This window comes from Manis javanica, chromosome 4 (assembly GCF_040802235.1).
Source record: "Manis javanica isolate MJ-LG chromosome 4, MJ_LKY, whole genome shotgun sequence".
Classification (NCBI taxonomy): Eukaryota; Metazoa; Chordata; class Mammalia; order Pholidota; family Manidae; genus Manis; species Manis javanica.
Genome location: NC_133159.1, coordinates 159,113,862 through 159,138,742, shown reverse-complemented (window position 1 = coordinate 159,138,742; position 24,881 = coordinate 159,113,862). Strand labels below are relative to the sequence as shown.

General features: G+C 37.3%; 1 protein-coding gene across 6 annotated transcripts in view; it reads left to right on the top strand.

The window, feature by feature from the left end:
• Nucleotides 1–24,881, top strand: part of FBXL20 (F-box and leucine rich repeat protein 20) — a 142,669-nt gene that overhangs the window by 23,294 nt on the left and 94,494 nt on the right. Inside the window, exon 1 of one of the 6 annotated variants that reach the window (XM_073235547.1) lies at nucleotides 14,593–15,095. The exons of the other annotated variants lie outside the window; for them this stretch is intronic. The gene's annotated coding sequence lies outside the window, so the exon portion shown is untranslated. Of the gene's footprint in view, nucleotides 1–14,592; nucleotides 15,096–24,881 lie in introns of those variants that run through there. 6 annotated transcript variants of the gene reach the window in all.

The window sequence follows — 24,881 nt, the reverse complement described above, 5'->3', positions numbered from 1 at the left end:
CGTGGTGTCATTCATATTTTGATAGGAATCACTTTCTTTGTCAAATAGTATATCAGTGGGTGTTCAAGACTTTTATAGTAGTTTGTCGTGGAGATCTAAGAGGTAATGGAATTCTGGCTATATTTTGAAGGTAGAGCTGATAGGATTTACTATCATTAGAAAGCTATAAGTTTGTGTGTTGATTTTTGTGTATTCAATTTTATATCTGTTCAGGCTTCTCTCAGCTACAAGTAACAGAAAACATTTTTAGTGGCTTAAAACAATAAGATGTTCATTATCTCACATTACAAGGAATCCAAAGCAGAGCTTTTTTCAGAATTAAGAGCCATGGCTGAGAGGTGTTTTTTCAAACTGCAGTTTACTTCACAATCACCTGGAAAGTTGGCAAACCACTTGGGCGCATTAATTTGCATTTCTAAGAAATATAAAGGTGATGCCTAAGTGAGTACCATACTTTGGCTAATACTGACTTGGAGCATAATAATTAGGAGGACTTTAGTGTTTGAGAAAAGCTGTGGAACCAGACTGCCTGGTTTCAAATCTGAGCTCTGCAAATTTCCTGTATTCAAAATTTTCAGGTATGCTCTTAAAGGGACTATTTTGTTGTTCATTTCTAATTTTATTGTAGTATATATATGTGTATTAGCGACTTATATGGTAACAGGTTTTTGAAGTTTTCTTTGTGTCCAAGTATACCATTAGTTTTTGTAAATATTCTATGTTGGAATAAAGTAGGATTTCCTTTTTTTTTTTTTTTAATGCTTTGGTTTGATGTGGAAGAACTGATCACAGAAAATTTTTAAATCAGGCCGCCTTTTAAAAGGACTACATTGCAGGAAGGAAAAAGTGCTTACAAGTCAGGCTGGAGATCAGAATACCCCATTTTCTTAACATTTCTCAAAATTATGGTCTTTCTGATTATATCTGAATATGAAATTGTAATGGATCAACAGAGGAGGAAGGCCTCGGGACCCTTAAGTAGAGGAAATGAGAAAAGACTTTTAAGGAAAAACCTAGTGTTTTTCTCCTCTGATGGGAGGGGAAGGTTGACCTTATATTTCTGACTAGGAAAATTTTTAAAGTCTATTTAAATTTAGAAAACATCAGAAGGGCTGATGGCACTTTCAAAAAAGATCATACTCTTTGTCCATTAAAACATTAAGGATCCATTATTTTCTTAAGATCTTACTGTTCTGTAATTGTTCCCATGCAGTACACTTATTATGGCAAAGCTAATTTTTTCATCAGTTCCTGTCTTGGCTGAGATCACTATTTAAAATGGTGTGACTTTGGAATACATTTAATCTCTGCTCCTCAGTTTTCTTATTTGTGACATGGAGATAACAATAGACTCCTATCCAGAATTGTTCTAAGAGTTAAATCATACATAAAAAGTGCTTACAGGGGTACCAGGTGCACAATATGCATTAAGTAAAGGTAAGTTATTGTTGTTTGACTCAGTTCACTACATATCTTATGTCAAGCTTGTTATGTGTTTTATTCAAATCCTCTCTTTGTTAACTTTTTGCCTATTTTGTCTCTTGGTTTCTTTGAGAAGAATATTAAATTCTCTGGCCATGTCTAAATTTGTATATTTTTTATTATAGTGCAGTTACTCCTTCATATATTTTTGAGGCTCTGTTGTTAGAATAAAGTTTAAAGAATTTAAAATTTCATTTCTTAGCGAATTCTTCTATAAGAAATACCTCTCTTTAACTCTTAATAATTTTGTCCTTGAATTAAATTTAATAATACTGATATAAAGTTGTTTTGCTCTTTAGTACTGGGCTTATGTCGTTGGGTTCTCACATTATAGATTTTAGACTGGCAGTTTTTTATAATATTTTTTACTCTTTTTTGCTTTAAAACGTCTATTATTGTTATTATTTTAAATATTTCACCCAGCTTTTTAGTGGTCGTTGGTTAGAGGGCTCTTGAGAATGATTTGATCAGTCACTCCTGTAAGCAGAAGTTCCTGGTTCATCTCTTCTGAAAATAGATCCTTTTTAAAAGTTCTTTTACTGTGGATTTATGAGTGGTGAACTCACCTAATTACTCTATCTGTGGAGACATCCCTCATTTCTCCTCTTTGCTGGGGTCACCTGGGGATAGCTGGATACAAAGTTCTCAGCCACAGTTTTCCCTCAGCACTCCAAAGGTATTCATTCCTCCACTGTCTTCTAAACTCATTACTCAGGAGAAGTCTACTGTAATTTATTTTTGTCTTTCTTCAAAGAGCAGTTTGAGTAAATATTTTTATTTTTTTTGAAATATAATTCACATTACAAAAATGTTCACCCTTCTATAGAATATAATTCAATGGCTTTTATATATTCACAGGTAAGTGCAAACCATCACCATGGTTCTGGAACATTTTCTACACTTCAGAAAGAAACTTGTACTCTTTATCTATTACCCCTGCCATCCCTTACTACCCTCTTGTTGTGAGCAACCACTAATTTACTTTCTGTCTCTATAGATTTCTCTTTTCTGGACTGACAAAGAATGGAGTCATACAGTATGTCGTCTCTTGTGACAGGCTTCTTAGCATAATGTTGTAGCACCCCAGTACTTCATTCCTTTTCATGACTGAATAATCCATTGTATTGCTGTACCACATTTTGTCTATTCTTTAACAGACATTTGGGTTGTTTCCACATGTTAACTATTATGAATAGTGCTACTGTGAGTATTATTATGAACAGGCATGTATTTGAAACCTGTATTCAGTTCTTACAGTTATATACCTAGGAGTGGAATTGCTCGCTCATGTCATGCTTCTATGTTTAACATTTTGAGGAAACCAAACTTTTCCATGGCAGCTGCACCATTTCACATTTCCACCAGCAATGTATAGTGGTTTGGATCTCTCCATATCCTGGCTAACAGTTGTTCTTTTCTTTTTTTTAAAAATTATAACATTCTAGTGGATGTGAGGTGGTATATCTGTGGTTTTGCTTTGTGGTTTATTTTGTATTTCTCATGATTAATGATGTTGAGCATCCTTTTTTGATGCTTGTAAAACAATTGTTTAAAAAATGTAGACACTCAGAAATGTTTTCTTTCCTCAGGCTCTCTTAAATCACATTTATCAGGATGTTTGGGTCTTGAATTTATTTTATTTCATTAATTTTTTTATTGATATACAGTCATATTAGTTTCAAGTATATAACACAGTGGCTCAACAGTTAACCATATTATTAAATCCTTACCCCCACTAGTACAGCTACTATCTGTCAACTTAGGAAGATGTTACAGAAGCATTGGCTGTATTTTCCATGCTGTACTACTATCCCTGTGACCAACTTATATTATTATTAAGAATTTTTATACCCTTTTATCCCCTTCACCTCCCCACCCATCCACTGCAACTCTTCCCCTATGGTCACCACCATTCACTTCTCAGAGTCTGGTCTACTGCTATTTTGTTCATTCTGTTTTGTGTTGTACTTATATTTCACAAATAAATGAAATCATACGATATTTGTCTTTTCTCTGCCTGACTTATGTCACACTGGGCATAATACCCTCTAGATCCATCCATGTTGCTGCAAATGGCAGGATTTCTTTTCTTTTTTATGACTGAATAATATTCCATTGTGTATATGTACTGTATCTTCTTTATCCATTCATGTATTGATAAACACTTAGGTTGCTTCCATATCATGGCTATTGTAAATAATGCAGCAATAAACATAGAGGTGCATATATCTTTTCAGATCAGGGATTTTGTTTTTTTCATGTAAATTCCTAGAAGTAGAATCGCTGAGTTGAATGGCATTTCTATTTTTAGTTTTTTTAAGGAACCCCTATACTGCTTTCCACAGGGGTTGCACCAATTTGCATTCCCACTAACAGTGTAGGAGGGTTCCTGTTTCTCTGCACCCTCGCCAGCCTTTGTTATTTCTTGTCTTTTGGATAGTGGCCATTCTGACTGGTGTGAGGTGATAGATACCTCGTTGTGGTTTTGATTTGCATTTCCCTGATGATTAGCGACCTGGAGCATCTTTTCATGTGCCTGTCGGCCATCTGTATCTCTTCTTTAGAGAAGTGGCTGTTCAGGTTCTCTGCCCATTTTTTAATCAGGTTATTTGTTTTTTTAGTGTTGAGGCATTTGGGCTCTTTATATATTTTGGATGTTAGCCTGTTATCAGATAAATCATTTACCAAATATATTCTCCCATACTGTAGGTTGCTTTTTTGTTTGAGCATCTTTTCATTTGTATATCTTCTTTGGAGAAATGTCTTTTCAAATTATTCACACGTTTTTAAATTGGTTTATTTGTATTTTTGTTGCTGAGTTGTAAGAGTTTTTTATTTTGGGTATTAGAACCTTATCATATAGGTACATGATTTGCAAATAATTTCCTTGCATGCTTTGTAATTTTTTGTTGAAAATTGGACATTCTGAATACTAAAATGTGGCCACTTGAGGAATAATGTTTCCCCCTTCCTGCGTTTGTTGAGGCTGCTCAGTGCAGTAGTAGTATTGTTTGTTTAATGTCTTTTCTGAATGAATCCTGTAAAGTCTGTGTTCTCTGTCATGTGTTCTGTTGAAGTTCACTGAATTCTCTATTCCATTAGCTCAGCAGTCAGCTGATGATTGTACAGAGATTTCCTTAAACACCTGCAACCAAAGATTCTCTCAGTCTTTGCTAAGGGGCGCATTAAACGTGTTGAGGCATGCTGGCAGCTTCAGCCAGGCAGTTCACAGTGATGCCTTAGCCTTCACTGCTTCTACAGTGCCTCCTTGTCAGCCAGAGGCAGTAGCTTAGGGCCTCCTCAGGTCTTTGGGCATGTGCACAGCCCTGGGCATGCATGTGGTTTTCTGCGTTCCTGGGAGTGTATTGGAGCTTGTCAGTGCCCTATAGCCATCTCATTTCTCTGGCCCCTTCCTGTTTGCCCCAACTGTTACCCATACCTCAGGCAGGAGTGACTAAAACATTTGCCTGTAAATGTTTTCAGGAAAGTGAGGTAGTTTTTTTAGCACTAGACTGCTTTTGAGTAGACAAAATAAAGAAAAGCTTTTTGAGCTAGTCTTCCAGGGAACAACCAGACTGGTTAAGACAAATTATTACAACATTTTGAAAATGAGATGTTTTGGTTCTTTAGTAGCCAGCAATGCAAGCTGTTATTTTTCAAGGCTACTCCTTACCTGAGAATTAGGGTAAGATAAAAATGCCACAGAACTCTGTTCTTAACTGAGACTCTGCCTTTACACTCCTTGGATTGTAACAAGCCTTTGGTTAATTTCCAAAGGTCAGAAAATTTTTATTTTGCCAATTTTTTTGTTAGTTTTATGTAGAGGTGTGATTTTGAAATCCATTATTCTGCCATTTTCATTGGTGTCAACTCTCTATGTATTTTTTTTCATATTGACATGTGATGGACTTATTCTTTTTTTTTTTTTTTTGAGAGGGCATCTCTCATATTTATTGATCAAATGGTTTTTAACAACAATAAAATTCAGTATAGGGGGGTCAATGCTCAATGTACAATCATTAATCCATCTCAAGCCTAACTCTCGTCAGTCTCCAATCTTCTGAAGCATAACGAACAAGTTCTTACTTGGTGAACAAATTCTTACATAGTGAATAAATTCTTACATGATGAACAGTACAAGGGCATTCATCACAGAAACTTTCGGTTTTGATCATGCATTATGAACTATAAACAATCAGGTCAAATATGAATATTCATTTGATTTTTATACTTGATTTATATGTTGATCCCACATTTCTCCCTTTATTATTATTATTATTTTTATTTATTTTTATTTATTTATTTTTTTTGAGAGGGCATCTCTCATATTTATTGATCAAATGGTTGTTAACAACAATAAAATTCAGTATAGGGGGTCAGTGCTCAATGTACAATCGTTAATCCATCTCAAGCCTAATTCTTGTCAGTCTCCAATCTTCTGAAGCATAACGAACAAGTTCTTACATGGTGAATGAATTCTTACATAGTGAATAAATTCTTACATGGTGAACAGTACAAGGGCATTCATCACAGAAACTTTCGGTTTTGATCATGCATTATGACCTATAAACAATCAGGTCAAATATGAATATTCGTTTGATTTTTGTACTTGATTTATATGTTGATCCCAAATTTCTCCTATTATTATTATTATTTTTATTTTTAATAAAATGCTGAAGTGGTAGGTAGATGCAAGATAAAGGTAGAAAACATAGTTTAGTGCTGTAAGAGGGCAAATGTAGATGATCAGATGATCAGGTGTGTGCCTATGGACTAAGTATTAATCCAGGCTAGACAAGGGCAGCAAGACATCCACGGATGGAGAAGATTTCTCTCAAAGCAGGGGGGGTGAGGTTCTGAGCCTCACCTCTGTTGATCCCCAAATTCTCACCTGATGGCCCCCCTGCGACTGTGCCTGTCTTAGGTTGTTCCTCCCTTGAGGAATCTTACCCGTCTCTGGCTAACCAGTCATCTTCCGGGGCCATACAGGGAAATGTAAAGTTGGTAAGTGAGAGAGAAGCCATATTGTTTGCAAAGGTTAGCTTTTTACTTCTTTGCAGATTTATGCCCTGTGGCTTCTATGCCCAGCACTTGTCTCAAGGTATCTTTACCACCTGGAGGAATTATGATACTCGGTAAATTCGATCTGAGGCACGAATTCTATTTAAGGGTTGTAATTAGGAAGGAAGAAGAAAAGCTATAGATGTAGCATATGAAGGAAACATGGGAGGATTGATTATTTCTTTGACATATCTTGTATAGTACCTTAAGTATGTATAGGTTTTAAACTACTAACTAATTTGCACACACATATTAACATAATAGGAATACGGTGACATAAACAAAGCAAATCTATAATTACCATCCATCTCCAGTGAAGCCAAGAAAACCATTTAGGCACCCTAGGCATTTGTGAAAATTTATCTATGATATGATGGATATGGTCCAACTGTACTTGAACCATTAGACAAATTAAAGCAGCCCATTTCTGGGATCTGTTCACATCCCATATGTTCTTTTAACCGTAGATAGTCTATAGTCCTGAGATTTTGGAGTGCTACAACTTGCACCCCTCCCAACTCCTGGTTGAGTTCCAACAGTACAGATCCGGTCAAATTCGTTGTCTCACTGTATGCACATGCCAGCCTAGACATCTCCCTCCTCATTCCTATGGCAAGTCCAGGAGACGGTGGGCTGGATGCAGCCACAACCACAGCATCGTCCAGATCCCTGTGGAGGCTTTTTGATGATCATCCCCCGGCACAAGTCCTCCAGAGAGTGCTGATGCCGGAAGCTCCTCCTCATATTGTATCTTAGTCCATTTTCTGGGTATCCAAGCTAGGCCTTGATGTTCTGCATAGAAACAAACAGACCCTTTGCCCACACTTTGACATGCCCTCTATACCACTGTGCAGAACTCATTGGAGGTCAGCACACAGTAACTGCTTTTTTTTTTAATTAAGGGAAAGGAATATTATCAGAAAAGAGTACCTCCATAGCTGATCATCTGACATCCTTTAAGTGATCAACATTAAGGATATTTAAAGCATGCATTGATATTTGATTTACCAATAATTTTATCCTGTCAAGGAGTAATCCCCCTTTTCTTTCTTTCTTTTTTTTTTTTTTTTTTTTAATTTTTAATCTACACTTACATGAAGAATACTATGTTTACTATGCTCTCCCCTATATCAGGTCCCCCCTAACAACCACATTACGGTTACTGTCCATCAGCTTAGCAAAATGTTGTAGAGTCACTACTTGTCCTCTCTGTGTTGTGCAGCCCACCCTCCCCTTTCTCCCTCCCCCATGCATGCTAATCTTAATACTCTCCTTCTTCTTCCCCCCCCTTATCCCTCCCTGCCCACCCATCCTCCCCAGTTCCTTTCCCTTTGGTACCTGTTAGTCCATTTTTGGGTTCTGTAATTCCGCTGCTGTTTTATTCCTTCAGTTTTTCCTTTGTTCCTATATTCCTCAGATGAGTGAAATCATTTGGTATTTCTCTTTCTCTGCTTGGCTTATTTCCCTGAGCATAATACTCTCCAGCTCCATCCATGTTGCTGCAAATGGTTGGATTTTTCCACTTCTTATGGCTGAGTAGTATTCCATTGTGTATATGTACCACATCTTCTTTATCCATTCATCTACCGATGGACATTTAGGTTGCTTCCAATTCTTGGCTATTGTAAATAGTGCTGCGATAAACATAGGGGTGCATCTGTCTTTCTCAAACTTGATTGCTGCGTTCTTAGGGTAAATTCCTAGGAGTGGAATTCCTGGGTCAAATGGTAGGTCTGTTTTGAGTATTTTGATGAACCTCCATACTGCTTTCCACAATGGTTGAACTAATTTACATTCCCACCAGCAGTGTAGGAGGGTTCCCCTTTCTCCACAGCCTCACCAACATTTGTTGTTGTTTGTCTTTTGGATGGCAGCTATCCTTACTGGTGTGAGGTGATACCTCATTGTAGTTTTAATTTGCATTTCTCTGATAATTAGCGATGTGGAGCATCTTTTCATGTGTCTGTTGGCCATCTGTATTTCTTTTTTAGAGAACTGTCTGTTCAGTTCCTCTGCCCATTTTTTAATTGGGTTATTTGTTTTTTCTTTGTTGAGGCGTGTGAGCTCTTTATATATTCTGGACGTCAAGCCTTTATCGGATCTGTCATTTTCAAATATATTCTCCCATACTGTAGGGTTCCTTTTTGTTCTATTGATGGTGTCTTTCACTGTACAGAAGCTTTTCAGCTTAATGTAGTCCCACTTGCTCATTTTTGCTGTTGTTTTCCTTGCCCGGGGAGATATGTTCAAGAAGAGGTCACTCATGTTTATGTCTAAGAGGTTTTTGCCTATGTTTTTTTCCAAGAGTTTAATGGTTTCATGACTTACATTCAGGTCTTTGATCCATTTTGAGTTTACCTTTGTATATGGGGTTAGACAATGGTCCAGTTTCATTCTCCTACATGTAGCTGTCCAGTTTTGCCAGCACCATCTGTTGAAGAGACTATCATTTTGCCATTGTATGTCCATGGCTCCTTTATCAAATATTAATTGACCATATATGTTTGGGTTAATTTCTGGGGTCTCTAATCTGTTCTACTGGTCTGTGGCTCTGTTCTTGTGCCAGTACCAAATTGTCTTGATTACTATGGCTTTGTAGTAGAGCTTGAAGTTGGGGAGTGAGATCCCCCCTACTTTATTCTTCTTTTTCAGGATTGCTTTGGCTATTCGGGGTCTTTGGTGTTTCCATATGAATTTTTGAGTTATTTGTTCCAATTCATTGAAGAATGTTGCTGGTAATTTGAGAGGGATTGCATCAAATCTGTATATTGCTTTGGGCAGGATGGCCATTTTGACGATATTAATTCTTCCTAGCCATGAGCATGGGATGAGTTTCCATTTATTAGTGTCCCCTTTAATTTCTCTTAAGAGTGACTTGTAGTTTTCAGAGTATAAGTCTTTCACTTCTTTGGTTAGGTTTATCCCTACGTATTTTATTCTTTTTGATGCAATGGTGAATGGAATTGTTTTCTGATTTCTCTTTCTATTGATTCATTGTTACTGTATAGGAAAGCTACAGATTTCTGTGTGTTAATTTTGTATCCTGCAACTTTGCTGTATTCCGATATCAGTTCTAATAGTTTTGGAGTGGAGTCTTTAGGGTTTTTTATGTACAGTATCATATCATCTCCAAATAGTGACAGTTTAACTTCTTCTTTACCAATCTGGATTCCTTGTATTTCTTTGTTTTGTCTGATTGCCGTGGCTAGGACCTCCAGTACTATGTTAAATAACAGTGGGGAGAGTGGGCATCCCTGTCTGGTTCCCAATCTCAGAGGAAATGCTTTCAGCTTCTCGCTGTTCAGTATAATGCTGGCTGTGGGTTTATCATATATGGCCTTTATTATGTTGGGGTACTTGCCCTCTATTCCCATTTTGCTGAGAGTTTTTATCATGAATGGATGTTGAATTTTGTCAAATGCTTTTTCAGCATCTATGGAGATTATCATGTGGTTTTTGTCTTTCTTTTTGTTGATGTGGTGGATGATGTTGATGGATTTTCGAATGTTGTACCATCCTTGCATCCCTGGGATGAACCCCACTTGGTCATGGTGTATGATCCTTTTGATATACTGTTGAATTCTGTTTGCTAATATTTTATTGGGTATTTTTGCATCTACATTCATCAGGGATATTGGTCTGTAATTTTCTTTTTTGGTGGGGTCTTTGCCTGGTTTTGGTATTAGGGTGATGTTGGCCTCATAGAATGAGTTTGGGAGTATTCCCTCTTCTTCTATTTTGTGGAACACTTTAAGGAGAATGGGTATTATGTCTTCTCTGTGTGTCTGATAAAATTCCGAGGTAAATCCGTCCGGCCCCGGGGTTTTATTCTTGGGTAGTTTTTTGATTACTGTTTCAATTTCTTTGCTCGTAATTGGTTTGTTTAACTTTTGTGTTTCTTCCTTGGTCAGTCTTGGGAGGTTGTATTTTTCTAGGAAGTTGTCCATTTCTTCTAGGTTTTCCAGCTTGTTGGCATATAGGTTTTCATAGTAGTCTTTAATAATTCTTTGAATTTCTGTGGAGTCTGTCATGATTTTTCCATTCTCATTTCTGATTATGTTGATTTGTGTTGACTCTCTTTTTCTCTTAATAAGTTGGGCTAGAGGCTTATCTATTTTGTTTATTTTCTCGAAGAACCAGCTCTTGGTTTCGTTGATTTTTGCTATTGTTTTATTCTTCTCAATTTTGTTTATTTCTTCTCTGATCTTTATTATGTCCCTCCTTCTGCTGACTTTAGGCCTCATTTGTTCTTCTTTTTCCAGTTTTAATAATTGTGATGTTAGACTATTCATTTGGGATTGTTCTTCCTTCTTCAAGTGTGCCTGGATTGCTATATACTTTCCTCTTAAGACTGCTTTCGCTGCATCCCACAGAAGTTGGGGCTTAGTGTTGTTGTTGTCATTTGTTTCTATATATTCCTTGATCTCTATTTTGATTTGTTCATTGATCCATTGATTATTTAGTAGCATGTTGTTAAGCCTCCATGTGTTTGTGAGCCTTTTTGTTTTCTTTGTAGAATTTATTTCTACTTTCATACCTTTGTGGTCTGAAAAATTGGTTGGTAGAATGTCAATATTTTGGAATTTTCTGAGGCTCTTTTTGTGAGCTAGTATGTGGTCTATTCTGGAGAATGTTCCATGTGCACTTGAGAAGAATGTATATCCTGTTGCTTTTGGATGTAGAGTTCTATAGATGTCTATTAGGTCCATCTGTTCTAGTGTGTTGTTCAGTGCCTGTGTGTCTTTACTTATTTTCTGCCCGGTGTATCTATCCTTTGGGGTGAGTGGTGTGTTGAAGTCTCCTACAATGAATGCATTGCAGTCTATTTCCCTCTTTAGTTCTGTTAGTATTTGCTTCACATATACTGGTGCTCCTGTATTGGGTGCATATATATTTAGAATGGTTATATCCTCTTGTTGGACTGAGCCCTTTATCATTATGTAGTATCCTTCTTTATCTCTTGCTACTTTCTTTGTTTTGAAGTCTATTTTGTCTGATATTAGTACTGCAACCCCTGCTTTCTTCTCACTGTTGTTTGCCTGAAATATGTTTTTCCATCCCTTGACTTTTAGTCTATGCTTATCTTTGGGTTTAAGGTGAGTTTCTTGTAAGCAGCATATAGATGGGTCTTGCTTTTTTATCCATTCTATTACTCTATGTCTTTTGATTGGTGCATTAAGTCCATTTACATTTAGGGTGACTATTGAGAGATATGTACTTATTGCCATTGCAGGCTTTAGATTCGTGGTTACCAAAGGTTGAAGGTTAGCTTCTTTAGTATCTTACTGCCTAACTTAGCTTGCTTATTGAACTGTTATATACACTGTCTGGAGATTCTTTTCTTCTCTCCCTTCTTATTCCTCCTCCTCCATTCTTCATATGTTGTGTGTTTTGTTCTGTGCTCTTTTTAGGGGTGCTCCCATCTAGAGCAGTCCCTGTAGGATGCCCTGTAGAGGTGGTTTGTGGGAAGCAAATTCCCTCAGCTTTTGCTTCTCTGGGAATTGTTTAATCCTGCCATCATATTTAAATGATAGTCGTGCTGGATACAGTAGCCTTGGTTCAAGGCCCTTCTGTTTCATTGCATTAAGTATATCATGCCATTCTCTTCTGGCCTGTAGGGTTTCTGTCGAGAAGTCTGATGTTAGCCTGATGGGTTTTCCTTTATAGGTGACCTTTTTCTCTCTAGCTGCCTTTAAAACTCTTCCCTTGTCCTTGATCCTTGCCATTTTAATTACTATGTGTCTTGGTGTTGTCCTCCTTGGATCCTTTCTGTTGGGAGTTCTGTGTAATTCCATGGTCTGTTCGATTATTTCCTCCCCCAGTTTGGGGAAGTTTTCAGCAATTATTTCTTCAAAGAGACTTTCTATCCCTTTTCCTCTTTCTTCTTCTTCTGGTATCCCTATAATACGAATATTATTCCTTTTGGCTTGGTCACATATTTCTCTTAGTGTTGTTTCATTCCTGGAGATCCTTTTATCTCTCTCTATGTCAACTTCTATACGTTCCTGTTCTCTGGCTTCTATTCCTTCAGTGGCCTCTTGCATCTTATCCATTCTGCTTATAAATCCTTCCAGGGATTGTTTCACATCTGTGATCTCCTTCCTGACATCTGTGATCTCCTTCCGGACTTCATCCCACTGCTCTTGCATTTTTCTCTGCATCTCATCCCATTGCTCTTGCATTTTTCTCTGCATCTCTGTCAGCATGTTCATGATTTTTATTTTGAATTCTTTTTCAGGAGGACTGGTTAGGTCTGTCTCCTTCTCAGGTGTTGTCTCTGTTATCTTTGTCTGCCTGTAGTTTTGCCTTTTCATGGTGATAGAGATAGTTTGCAGATCGGGTACAAGTGACCGCTGGAAGAGCTTCCCTTCTCTTGGTTTGTGGCCTTCTCCTGGGAGAATAGCGTCCTCTAGTGGCTTTTGCTGGGTAGCTGTGTGCAGACAGGGCTTCTGCTTCCTGCCCAGTTGCTATGGGGGTTTATCTCCGCTGTTGCTGTGGGCTTGGCCTGGCTGGGGCTGCTCCTCCAAAATGGTGGAGCCCTGTTGGAGGGGGAGCGGCCGGGAGGCTATTTATCTCCGTAAGGGGCCTCTGTGCTCCCTGTTGCCCAGGGGGTTAGAGTGCCCAGAGATCCCCAGATTCCCTGCCTCTGGTCTAAGTGACCTGTCCTGCCCCTTTAAGACTTCCAAAAAGCACTCTCCAAACCAAAACAACAACAGCAACAATGAGAGAGGGAACAGAAAGAATAAAAAAGGAAAAAACACGTGATTTTTTTTTTGTCCTCAGGTGCCGGTCCCAGGCACCCGCTCACTGGTCCTGCTGCCCTGTCTCCCTAGCACCAGGGTCCCTGTCCCTTCAAGGCTTCCAAAAAGCACCCACCCACCGGTCCCGTAGGGAAAAAACGCTCGATATTCTTTGTCCTCAGGCGCTGGTCCCAGGCACCCGCTCACCAGTCCCGCCGCCCTGCCTCCCTAGCACTGTGGTCCCTGTCCCTTTAAGGCTTCCAAAAAGAGAGAAAAAAAGGGGAAAAACGCGCGATTTCCTCTGTCCTCAGGTGCCGGTCTCAGGCACCCGCCCACCAGTCCCACAGGGAAAAACACGGGATATTCTTTGTCCTCAGGTGCCGGTCCCAGGCACCCGCTCACTAGTCCTGTCGCCCTGTCTCCCTAGCACCGGGGTCAGTGTCCCTTTTAGGCTTCCAAAAAGCGCTTGCAAAAAGAGAAAAAAAATGGGAAAAACGCGCGATTTCCTCCGTCCTCAGGCGCCGGTCTCAGGCACCTGCCCGCTGGTCCCGCAGGGAGAAACACGGGATATTCTTTGTCCTCAGGCGCCGGTCTCAGGCACCTGCTCACCGGTCCCGCCACCCTGCCTCCCTAGCAACGGGGGCCTGTCCCTTTAATGCTTCCAAAAAGCACTCACAAAAAAAAAACCGCTCCGGTTTCTTTCCACCCACCGGGAGCCGAGGGGAGGGGCGCTCGGGTCCCGCCAGGCCGGGGCTTGTATCTTACCCCCTTCGCAAGGTGCTGGGTTCTTGCAGGTGTGGATGTGGTCTGGATGTTGTCCTGTGTCCTGTGGTCTCTATTTTAGGAAGATTTTTCTTTGTTATATTTTCATAGCTCTATGTGTTTTTGGGAGGAGATTTCCACTGCTCTACTCAAGCCGCCATCCTGGCTCTGCCCCCCTCAACTCTATATTTTTAATCTGAGATTTTTAAAAGATCCAATTTTGACTCCCTATTTTGAAATACTTCAATTACACCAAAAAATGTATTTTCTCAGTTTATAACTTTTATACTACAGAAGAGTGACCCAGTATCTAGTTTGGCTATATCTTCTAATCATCTTTATGTACTCTTATTTTTAACCACTAAAGTAACTGATGATGATATACTAATACAGTGAATTAGAGTGGTTATTGTCTTTGTCTTTTATTATATAGAAAGGTTACTTGAGATATCAGCTTAGATTCTGTCCATTTCATTTGAATTTGTTGTCTTAGTATAAACAGTTATTTTTAGTTTTAAGTTTATAAAATACATAATTAAATAAAAAATCCTAGGGGACACAGACAAAAAACAAAAATGGTGATAATGACCCAACATATTGTGGTACAAATATGGCAAAGAAAAGCAAAATCTTAGTTATAAGATTAGTTATAATCTAACAATATTAAAATGTAGTTGTTGTGACTTTAGAATAAGTATAACCTGAAATAGCAAGAAACCATAAAATATTTCCTTATAATTTAAAGAAACTTTTAGCCCTTCAGTCAGTCAGTCCAACAAGTATTTATGTTGTGGCTTGTCATCTGTGTAAGGCACTGTGGATAATCTACCTTCTGAAAGCTTACGGCCTAGTAGGTTAGAAGACAGTCAATGCAGTAAGCAAAATTTAAGCTCTTAATAAGACTATAAGCAATGTGCTGTGGATTTTAGGAAAGTAAGAGAACATATATCTATCTACCTGGAGAATATTGGAACTTCTGAAGAGGTCTCAAGTAAAGCACCCTGTGTCTTCACTGAAGTTGTGAACAAATGGAGAAAACAGGGGTGGCAGGTAAGCATCAAAATGCCAATTTTATTCCCAGCAGAGACCAGGTTGGAGAATAGAGTTTTCAGTGTGTGAGCCAAATTGTGCTTTTTAACTAAAGTCCTTTAGGTAGACCCACCTGGTTCAAGCAGTGCTGTACTGAATCTGGCCACCCTACACAGGGGTCCGGCGCTAAAGAAGTGGAGAGGGCTTGCTCCACACCTTGAAAAGGTAGAAACACAGAGATGAGTGAGGTTTTCTCTCCATTCTTGAGATTACCTAACCAGGTTCGTTCAGGTAAATTAGTCCATCTCCATCAGTAAAGAGAAGCCAGAGTGCATTAAAAGAAAACTTTTCCTCATGAAAACCTGAAGTGTGAAAGAGGCATTCCCCTCTGACCGAAAAGATCAGAGAAGCTTTAATGGACATGTGAAATTGGAGCAGAGCATTAAAAATGGAATGATTTCCAAGTAGAAGATAAAAAACTATGGAGATGAGAAAGTGTAGGCTTTATTTGAAAAACAAGTAGTCTAATTTAACCGAGCATTTGAGTTCTTGATTTCAATTGTATTATACTCTGGGAGTTAATTATCAAACAGAACATTTAGTCCTTGAACAGTAGTTGGGTCATTTTCAAGGTTATTTGATTTAAAAGATTATAAAAATTACCCCTTTCTGGGAAAGGGACTGGGGAGGATGGGTGGGTAGGGAGGGATAAGGTGGGGGGAGAATAAGGGGAGTATTAAGATTAGCATGCATGGGGGGTGGAAGAAAGGGGAGGGCTGTACAACACAGAGAAGACAAGTAGTGACTCTACAACACTTTGCTATGCTGATGGACAGTGACTGTAAAGAGGTTTATAGGGGGGACCTGGTATAGGGGAGAGTCTATTAAACATAATATTCATCATGTAAGTGTAGATTAATGATAACAAAAAAAAAAAGCAGTTCCTGTGTGGTGACCTCCAATGAGATCTACACAATGGTATAAAGGGCATATAAAAGTGTAGGCAAAGGGTTTGTTTGTGCTTATACAGAGGATCAAAGCCTAATTTGGCTACCCCGAAAATGAACTAAGATACGATATGAAAAAGAACTTCCAACATCAGCACTCTCTGGAAGACTCATGCCAGAAGATGATCATCAAAAAATCCCAACAAAGATCCATGTGCTGCTACAAGTGTAGATGCACTCATCCCACCGGTTCCTGGACTTGCCATGGGAATGAAGAAGGAGATATCTAAGCTGACCTGTGCATACAGTAAAACAACAAATTTGACTGGATCTACACTGTTGGAGCTCAACCAAGAATTAGGAGAAGTGCAAATTGTAGCGCTTCAAAATCTTACAACTACAGACTATTTACTGTTAAAAGAACATATGGGATGTGAACAGTCCACAGGAATGGGTTGTTTTAATTTGTCTGATTTCTCTCAGACTGTTCAAGTTCAGTTGGACAATATCCACCATTTCATAGATAAGTTTTCACAAATGCCTAAGGTGCCTAACTGGTTTTCTTGGTTTCACTGGAGATGGCTGGTAATTATAGGTATGCTTTGGTTATGTAACTGTATTCCTATTATGTTAATGTGTGTGTGCAATTTAATTAGTAGTTTAAAACCTATACATGCTGAAGTTACTATACAAGAAGATATGTCAAAGAAATAATCAATCTTCCCATGTTTTCTTCCGCCTGCTACTTCTATAGCTTTTCTTCTTCCTTCCTAATTACAACCCATAAATAGAATTCATGCCTCATATCGAATTTAACATGTATCACAATTCTTCCAAGTGGTAAAGATACCTCAAGACAAATGCTGGGCATAGAAGCCACAGGGCATAAATATGCAAAGAAGTAAAAAGCTAACCTTTTCAAACCATAAGGCTTCTCTCTCACTTACCAACTTTACATTTCCCTGTATGGCCCCGTAAGAAGACTGGTTAGCCAGGGATGGGTAAGATTCCTCAAGGGAGGAACAACCTAAGACAGGCACAGTCACAGGGGGGCCATCAGGTGAGGAATTGGGGATCAACAGAGGTGAGGCTTAGAACTCCCCTCCCCCCCGTTCTGAGAGAAATCTGCTGCATCCATGGATGTTTTATTGCCCTTGTCTAGCTTGAATTAACACATAGTCTACAGGCACACACCTGATCATCTACATTTGCTCTCTTACAACACTAAAGTATGTTTTCTACCTTTATCTTGCATCTACCTACCACTTCAGCATTTTATTAAAAATAATAATAATAAAGAGAGAAATGTGGTATCCACATATAAATCAAGTATAAAAATCAAATGAATATTCATATTTGAACTGACTGTTTATAGTTCATAATGCATGATCAAAACCGAAAGTTTCTGTGATGACTGCCCTTGTACTATTCACCATGTAACTTATTCACTATGTAAGAATTTGTTCTCCATGTAAGAACTTGTTCGTTATGCTTCAGAAGATTGGAGACTGACGAAAATTAGGCTTGGGGTGGATTAATGATTATACATTGAGCATTGAGTCCCCTGTACAGAATTTTATTGTTGTTAACAACCATTTGATCAAAATAAATAGGAGAGATGCCCTCGCAAGGGGAGGAAGGAAAAAAAAAAAAAGAAAAAATAAATAAAGTACAAAAAAAAATACCCCTTTCTGTTTTGAGACAGCGAAGTAAAATTATTTACAGGCTGTCTTGAAAAGTCATAAAAACAGAAATATACACTCTATCATTGAAGCTGAGATATCTGTAATCCTACTCATGTGGGAAGAGGCAAAGCAGAAAGTAGTAGTAAATGACCTAGCAGAGGAGTCTGAGGAAAATCAAACCCAAGTGCCTGTAGAGGAGAATGTTGGCAAGAGGCAGATCATTATTTTCTGCAGGACCCTGGCTGAAAAGCTCAGAGCATGGAGGTACCATATACCACAGTTGGAAGCTGAGAAGATGGGGTTGTCTAGACGTCTGTAATAGGAAATAGACCCCTCTCTGCCCCATTGGCCTTCCTCGCAACCCCACGCACTCACCCTCTGAACTCTGAGTAGTTGGACAACGGCCTTCAGCCTTCTAGAATTCAGGAGATTATTCCTTGGAGGAACTGAATTTGAGAAGTTCAGGACCCCAATCCATGAGGAGGATGGGGCTAAGATGCCACACTAAATAGTGGAACCTCCATCTCCTTCCCTCTCCTGGTTCTAGAATTCCATCTACCAGGTAAGAGATTGGAGAATCTTCCTCCAAAGAAGAAAATAGCCCCAGAGAAAAGATAGCTGAATTTTAAAATTCTGCTTTAGGTTCATGCCTATCAGTTTGATTTATTTTTAAACATCTGTGTTTTTGTTCATTTTTTATGGCTGATGGCAGACAACCTCATAAAGTCTTTCATGACCATACTCTATACAACTGTCTCATCAAACATATATTCTAGGAAATCTACAAAAGCCTTGAATTAATAAAGTGGGAAAAACAAGAAAGAGGGAGGGGACTAATAAAAGCTTACCAACATTTTTAAAAGCATCATATGCCACTAATAACCATTTAAAATAAAATACAGACTAATTTACACCAAGTCTGAAAAATATACCATACCCCCTATATTTAAGAATAGAATGCATGTAGACTTATGACAAATCTCATTGTGCTAATATTTTTCATTTTGCCTTGGATCAGCACTGTTTTGGAAATAGACCCCTATGTCAGTCCATAGGACTGAGCATACTGCCAGAGTAGTTACCAACCCTGTGTTGTAGGTTGAGTGCTAATTTATTCATATATCCAATAATGACACTCGTCTGCTTTTTCCTTAGTCTGCATTGATTTTAATTTTGTTCCTTTTTTGTATGTTCAAGAAAAACTAGTAAATGTAAACCTATTAGTACATTCTGTAATCCTTATGTAAATTCATTTCTTTATTTCTGTTGGTTCCCTTTTTAGTTTATTTCTTGTGTTACCAGCTTTATTGAGATATAATTGATATACAACATTGTATAAGTTTAAGATGTTCAACAGGATGATTTGATATATTTGCATATATATTTTGTGTGTATGTGGTGAGAACATTCAAGATCTACTTTCTTAACAACTTGCAAATATACAATACAGTAATGTTAACTATAATCACCATGCTGTACATTAGATCTACACAACTTATTCATCTTGTAACTGGAAGGTACCCTTTAATCACTTCACCAGTTCCCCAGACCCTGGCAGCTATCACATATAAGTAACATTATACAGTATTTGTTTTTCTCTGACTCATTTCACTTAGCATTATGTCCTCAATCCTCAAGATCATCCACAGTGTTATAAAAGGCTGATTTTCCTTGTTTTTACTGAGTGATACTCCATTGTGTGTGTGTGTGTGTGCAAACGCATCACATTTTCTTTATCCATTCATCTGTCAGTGGACACTTAGGTTGTTTCTATGTCTTCGCTATTGTAAATAGTGCTGCAGTGAGCATGGGGGTACAGATACTGCTTTGAGATAGTGATTTCATTTCTTTTGGATATATACCCAAAGGTGAGATTGCTAGATTATATGGTAGTTCTATTCTTACATTTTTGAGGAATGTCCATACTGTTTTCCATGGTAGTTACACCAGTTTACATTTCCATTTCCATCGACAGTATATGTGGGTTCCCTTTTCTCCATATCCTCATCAGTACTTAATATCTCATGTCTTTTTGATAATAGCTATTCTAACAGGTGTGAAGTGATACTACATTGTGGTTTTGATTTGTATTTTCCTGATGATTAGCGTTTTTGAATACCTTTTCATATACCTGTTGGCCATTTATATATCTTCTTTGGAAAAATGTCTGTTTATGTCCTTTGACTACTTTTTAATTGGAGTATTTTTTTGTTTGCTGTTGTTGAATGAGTTCCTTATATATTTTGGATATTAATCCCTTGTCAGATATGTAGATTTGCAAATATTTTCTCCCATTTCTAGGTTGCCTTTTCACTTTGTTGATAGCTTCTTTTGCTGTGAAGACACTTTTTAGTTTGATGTAGTTCCACTTGTTTACTTTTACTTTCTTTGCTTGTGCTTTTGTGTCATATCTAAAAACTCATTGCCAGTGGTCCAAGGCCAATGTCAAGGAGCATTTTTCCTATGTTTTCTCCCAGGAGCTTTACAGTTTCAGGTCTCAAATTTATTTAAGTCTTTAATCCATTTTGAGTTAATTTCTGTGAGTAGTGTTAGGTAGAGGTCCAATTTCATTTTTTGCTTGTGAAATATCCAGGTTTCCCAGCACTATTTATTGAAGAGACTTTCCTCATTGAGTATTCTTGACTCTGTTTTGAAGAATTAGTTGACTGTATATGCAAGGGTTCATTTCTGGGCTCTTGATACTGTTGCATTGATGTATATATGTTTTTATGCCAGTACCATACTGTTTTGATTACTATAGCTTTGCAATATAGTTTCAAACCAGGAAGTGTGATGCCTCCAGTTTTATTCTTAATAATGCTTTGGCTCTTCAGGGTCTTCTGTGGTTCCATATGACATTTTAGGATTTTTTTTTCTATTTCTATGAAAAATGCCATTGGAATTTTGATAGGGATTGCACTGAATCTATAGATCACTTTGGTAGTATGTATATTTTAACAATATTCTTATAATCCATGAACATAGGACTTCTTTCCATTTATTTTCTATTTATTTTGTATCTTCAGTTTTTTCCAGTATATCATAATTTTTAGTGTACAGATCTTTTGCCTTCACTTTTACTTTTAGTAAAAATAAATTTATCACTGAGTATTTCATTTTTTTATGCTATTGTAAATGGGATTGTTTTATTTTTCAGCTAGTTTGTTGTTAATGTATAGAAATGCAACTGATTTTTGTATGTTGATTTTTGTAACTGCAGCTTTAATGAATTTGTTTATTCAAATAATTTTTTTTTGTTTTTTTTGTTTTTGGTGGAAACTTTAAGATTTTCTATATATATCTATGATCAGGTCATCTGCCAACAGAGACACTTTTACTTCTGATTTGAATCCTTTTATTTCTTTTTCTTTTTCTTGCCTAATTGCTCTGGCTAGGACTTAAAGCACTGTAGTGGATAGGTATGGTGAGAGTGTGCATCCTTGTCTTGTTTCTGGTCTTAGAGGTAAAGTTCTCAACCATTCACTGATAGTATGATGTTAGCTGTTGGCTAGTCATAATGGCCTTTATGTGTTGAGGTATATTCCTTCTGTATGCAGTTTGTTGATAGTTTTTATCATGCAAGGGTATTGAATTTTGTCAAACGCTTTTTCTGTACCTATTGAGATTATCATATTTATCTTTAATTCTGTTAATGTAGTGTATCACATTGACTTACATATATTAAACCATCTGCATCACAGGGATAAATCTCACTATTATCATGGTGTGTGATTCTTTTAATGTACTGTTGAATTTGGTTTGCTGTTATTTTGTTGAGAATTATTGTATCTATATTCATCAGGGATATTGATCTGTAGTTTTCTTGTTTCCTTATCTGTGTTTGGTGTCAAGGTGATGCTGACTTCATAAAATGAGTCTGGGAGTGTTTGCTTCTCTTCAGTTTTTTGGGAAGAGTTTGAGCTTGCTTACATAGACTGCCAATGCATTAGAGCCATTTTAGTCTAAAGGCCTCTTTGTTTAAGTACTTAAGAGTAGGTTGTCATGTTTCTAGAAATTTATCTATTTATTCTAGGTATTAATCCATTTTTTGTAGCTTGTTCAGTTTGTTGGGATATAATTGTTCTTGTGAGTAGTAGTCTTGTGATCCTTTGCATTTCTGTGATATCAGTTGTAATGTCTCATGTTTCATTTATAATTATAATTAGCGCTCTTTTTTTTCCTTTGGTGAGTCTAGCTATTGTTTTGTCAATTTTATTTATCTTTTCAAGAACCAATTCTTAAAGTTTCATTAATCTTTTCCATTGTTTTCCTTTTCCTATTTCATTTATTTCTGCTATAGTCACATTCTGCATTTTTGGGCTGAGTTTGTTTTTTTTCTAGTTTCTTGAGGTATAGTTTTTGACTGTTAATTTAAGATCTTTCTTTTTCTTAATGTAAGCATTTATAGCCGTATACTTTTCTCTTAGAAGTGTTTTTGCTACATCCCATAAGTTTTGGTACTTTGTGTTTCTATTTTTGTTTGTCTTAAGATACTTTTATTTCCCTTTTATTTGATCCATTGTTTGTTCAGTAGTGTGTTTAATTTTCCTGTATTTGTGAATTTTCTAACTTTTCTCCTGTTACTGATTTCTGGTTTCATACCTGTGATATTGTGGCTTATAATAAATACATATTTTAGTCTCTGCTCACAATTCCTTAAATTCTAGAAATTTCCTAAATGATAAGAGCAATGGGAACATCATCCTATGTTACAGTGTTTGATCTTCTGTCCTCAGTTCACAGCCATAAAGGTGAAATGGCATCTTGTTATTCACAACAAGCTCCTTTCAACCATACTTGAGTTTGTGTTATTAAGATGACTTTTGGAAAGCCTCCAGGTAACCTGAGGATGGAGGCTACTTACCAGGGAAGTCAACCAACTGAAAGCCCCAACCCTCCCATCCCCTGACCCCTACCTCTGGGGAGGAGAAAGGGGCTGGAGATTGAACCAGTACCAGTGTCCAGTGATTTAATCAATTGTGCCTGTGTAATGGAGCCTCCATAAAAATCCAGAAGGACAAGGTTCTTCTAAGAGAAAGAGATCAGTATTGGTGGTATCCACATGCCAGGGGCACCCCAGTTCTTATGGGGACAGAAGCTTTGGTGCTTAGGACCCTTCCAGACCTCACCTTATGTACCTTTCATCTGGCTGTTCATCTGTACCCTTTATAATAAACTGATAAATGTAGGTTAATGTTTCTCTGAGTTCTCTGAGCCACTCTACCATATTGTTTAATTTTTTAATTTGTGAGAACTCCCAATTTATAGCCAGTTGTTCAGAAGCACATGTAACAACCTGGGCTTGCAGTCAGCATTTGGAGTGATGCCAGTCTTGTGGGATCTGAGCCCTTAACCTATGGGATCTGATTCTGTCTCCTGGTAGATAATACCAGAATTGAGTTAAATTTGTAGGAAGCCCAGTCAGTGCCTCCTAAAGAGTGGAGAATTGCTTGGTGGTATTGGAAAATACATCAGAATACCACTGTGATCAGGAGAGATACTTGATAAAATTTCTGTTTTACTGAATTTGTGGAAATTTGTCTTGTGGCCTAACGTAAGTTCTGTCCACACTTGTAAAGAGTGTGTATTCTGCTGTTGGATGGAATGTTATATGTATGTATGTTAGTTCTAGTTGGTCTACAGTGTTGTTCAAATTCTCTCCTTTTTCAGTGTCTGGAACTTCTATCTATTGTTGAGAGTAGAGTATTAAATTCCCCTACTTTTATTGCATTGCTGTTCATTTCTCCTTTAAGTTCTGTTACTATTTGCTTTATATATTTAAGTGCCCCAGTGTTGGATATATAAATATTTACAATTGTTGTATCTTGGTGAATTGACCCCTCTATCATTATGTAATAACCTTCTTTTTCTCTTAGTTTATTTCTGTTGTTTCTTTTAGTGGTACTTAATGTCATCTAGTTTAAGCTTTTTCTCAGTGGAAGAATCTGTTCTGTGACATCCCTGATATTGGGAAGGCTGACTGAATAATAATGGGGAAAGCTCACAGCTTTATAAATTCATTTGAGCCAAATCTTTGTCAATACAGATTGCCTCCATGCTTCTATGTTGGCTATGTGGAATAATACAGAACTACTTGATTGCTAAGGACAATTCTTCAGATATTTAATAGCAGCTATAATGTTCTTCCATTCAGGACTTTGAATATTTCTCTTTATCATTTTTCCTGAACTTTAGTTTTATAACCTGTCAATATCCTGAGATCCAACCATTACATGATATTTAGAATTTCCTTTCTCAAATGTGACATTAAGAGTTACAACCACACAGAATATACAGTAGGTGGTTTGCTTCCTTTATCTGGTATGTGCTTCCCAGTAATGAATCATAAGACTATAATTTTTATTTTCCTTTAAAATTTCTTATAACAAATCACAAAACTGACCCATGATAGACCAAAACTCTTTTTTGTGAAACCAGGTTTCCTGTTTTGTGTTTATATAACTGGTAATTGCTTAATCTAAATGAATGGTTTTTAAAACTTATCCATGCTTTGTTTCCACTTGATAGGATCCTTTTGAAATATGTTTAATCCTGATTTTATTATCTAAGGTCTGATTTATCCTAATAAGTTTTGTGTTCTCTACAAGTTTAGTATTTTTGTGTTCTCTACAAGTTTAGTATATATACTTGTGATTTTAATCAAGACATCTAAAACTAATACTTGAGAACTTTGGTTAGACATTGGGGCTTGACTAAATATATCTATTTCCTTTCCTTTTCAAAAAGCACTAAAATTATAATAAAAGAATGAAAAGAGGCCTAAGACCACAGGGACAAAAATGAGTAGAAGAAACCACTGTAGTTGAGAAATTCCAACTGTTTCTTAGAAGATAAAAGATGGATAGACAAGTGTTAAGTGTTATAGCCAGTTGAAAGAAAGTACACCTTGAGTTGTCTGCAGAGACAAACAAGCAAGTTTACCCAACAAAACCTCCCCCAAAAGCCTCAATACGTTGTAGCAAAAAGTCTCTGAAAAGACAAGGATGAAACTTGATATTGAAAATAGGTAGTCGTTCATATCTGATAAGAGGTTGACATCCAAATTATATAAAGAGCTCATGCACCTCAACAAACAGAAAGCATATAAGCCAATTAAAAAATGGGCAGAGGAGCTGAAAAGACAGTTCTCCAAAGAAGAAATTCAGATGGCCAAC